Here is a 2815-nt window from a genome sequence, read left to right on the forward strand (position 1 = left end):
CCATCTAGCCAGATAATCGCTTTTTTGTCTACGCCGCTCGGTGCTTTTTCAAGAAAGATACCCAATTTTTCCAGGAACCAAGTCGAGGCTGATGCCTGACTTTTAAATGTAGTTGTTTTTTTTTGCCCATGACGCGTAGCGCGCAGATCTATACGATTTCTTTGATCGAACTCTGATTAAAATATTTTTTCCATTATAGCTTGTATACGCACCAGTAACTAAAAAAACCAGCTCCTTCTTTTCTCGCCTATGAATTGTAAGGTCTTTTTGCATTCATTACGAAGTACAAAATAATAGACATGGATTGCATTTAATCGATGGACATTAAAACAAAATTACGAATGTACACGGTTAAAATGTTCTTAAATTTATTGCAAATTTTATTCAAAGTAATTTTACATGAACATTTCAATGAAAGAAAAAAATGTCCTTTACTATCACATTAATTTTAATATAACAGATCGCTCATCAGGTGTTGTTGTTATTGGAATGCTCATAAGAAATAAATACATGCATTAATGCAATGCATGAAAGTTTTTTCAGGGTCACTCGTGTGAACGCCATCCTTGGTAAAATATAACTCTTTCTCTTCTTTTCAACGATGAATTCCAAAATGTACAAAACAAAACGTACCTAAAGATTTTATGGGATACTTCAAATAAACCGAGTAACTTGATTTTTATTTCCAACTCATGCGCTTCAAAATAGGTAGGAATTCAAGGCCAACAATGGGCAATACTCCAGTCTGGTTGCCAGTTATCAGAAATAAAAAAAAATATTTTGGAATACGTATAACAAGTTCTTTGCTGGGTCTAGCATGAGCGTCGACGGGCAAAGCGACACCCTGTGTAGAGGCAGCAGCAGAGACACTTACTAGATCAGCATTAAAGAGACCGATAAGAAATAAAGGCCCGCTTACAATCTCGTCGCTTTGAACGAGATTTCAAGGAAGGCGCTTTCTCTTCTCCGAGCACTGGCAAAAAAGGCCCCAGAATATATCCACACAGACAGACGCACACACGCACACGGTCTACGGCTGCAATGTAGAGGCCGGATGGTCGACGTAGCTGCACAGGTAGTATACCTGCGCGAACAAAGAGGCACACAAGAGAAAGAGAGAAAGAGAGAGAGAGAGAGAGAGAGAAAGAGAAACGATTTTGGGGTCCAAATACAACGAGAGCAACAAAAGTTGCTGATGCTGCGCCGCCGTCGCCGCTCGTGGCAGTCAGCAACCTGCAATTTTCGAAGGACTGTAGACGCGTACACACGCATACGATTGCGTTGGTATATGTAAGGCGCGCGCGCCGCGCCAGACTGCGGCGCAGAAGGAGAGGCAATCGAGTTTTTTTTAGTAGTCTCAACTTACGTTCATGGCGTAATAAGCTATATAAGAAGGAGTGAGATGTATATGTATGCACGTAAATGCTGCAACTTTCAATGAGGAATTATTTTTATGCGCGCTTATATTTATGAAAATTGTGTTACCAGTAAGCCACGAGAAAAACTGCCTTTTTGAACTGTGCCTGCGAGCTTGTTCCAATAATGATAACAAAAATTATTATTCTTTATGGCTTATAAAACTATTAACTTATTATCCAATATTTTTCGATAAGTACAATGTACTTATTGATATTCTTATTGTATTTATTTCATAATTTTACAAATTGATCCCTCAACATAACAACTGATATTTTCCATCATTACTTTGATTTAATATTTCATCGACGTTAATACACCTCCTTAAATGTTATCAATTTTAAAATATCTCACAAACATGAGAATTAGTACAAGCATTTTTCAATATCTTTACTTGTGTATTATGTCAAAATATGATAGCAATTCTGTTACATTAAAAACTTACAACTAGTTCAATTGAAATTTGCCAAATCTTTCTTTACAAGCACACACAGGGAAGCTCTATCGTTGAACCCAGTATGGGTAGTGACTCACTGATTGATCAAGAGAGGTCCTACCAAATGAGTGATACCTCCACAAATTTCACCACAATCTATAGTGTTTGAGATCATCCATACCAAAAACCGAGGCAACGCCCGGATGCTGCTAGGTTATCTTTGGTGAATCGTACTAGACATCGACTGTAACACTGCACCAGTGTGTGACACAAAGGCTCATTTAGGTCCCGCAAAGGTGGTGGCTGAATGTCTGATGACTAAGCTTGTGGAAGTTCTTAATACTTTTACGTCTAAAAAATTTGGAAATTCGGAAATTTGGCATCATCAGTCCAATTTCCAAGAGTCAGCAAGCAGCTTACTCTTTTGCGATGGAGGATAGAAAAAATATCATTCTCCACTGCCCTCGATTCAATACTATTTTTATGAGGCCCGGAACCTGAAAAGCTGATTAGATTCATCTTTCTTTACTCTTTCAGTCATGAAAATATTGGGATGTAAAAAGAGAAGATGACCGTTGAAGATTGAGAAGATTATACAAATACATATTATACATCAAGAATAATTTTTCTTCACTTTTGAATTTTATTTGATAAAATATCCTTTATAGAAAAATGCCAATTGACCAATACAGTGAAAATGACACCTCTGTACATTATTTTCACTCTACTTAGTGGAGATGGTCTTCGAACTTAGCAATATCAGCCGGCGCAGGTTGACACCCGGGACCATTTCGGTAACACACCATTACACTTGGCACTGGAATACAGCCACAGAAATTTGATCAAATTGCTGCAGATAAATGCCACCAGTTCGAATTTGGCTGATAAAAATGGATGCACATCTCTGCACATTATTTGTAAAAAATATTACGATGATAACTTTATAAAACTAATCTTTAAAAA

Source organism: Trichogramma pretiosum, unplaced genomic scaffold, assembly GCF_000599845.2.
Source record: "Trichogramma pretiosum strain Unisexual culture from Peru unplaced genomic scaffold, Tpre_2.0 scaffold45, whole genome shotgun sequence".
Classification (NCBI taxonomy): domain Eukaryota; kingdom Metazoa; phylum Arthropoda; class Insecta; order Hymenoptera; family Trichogrammatidae; genus Trichogramma; species Trichogramma pretiosum.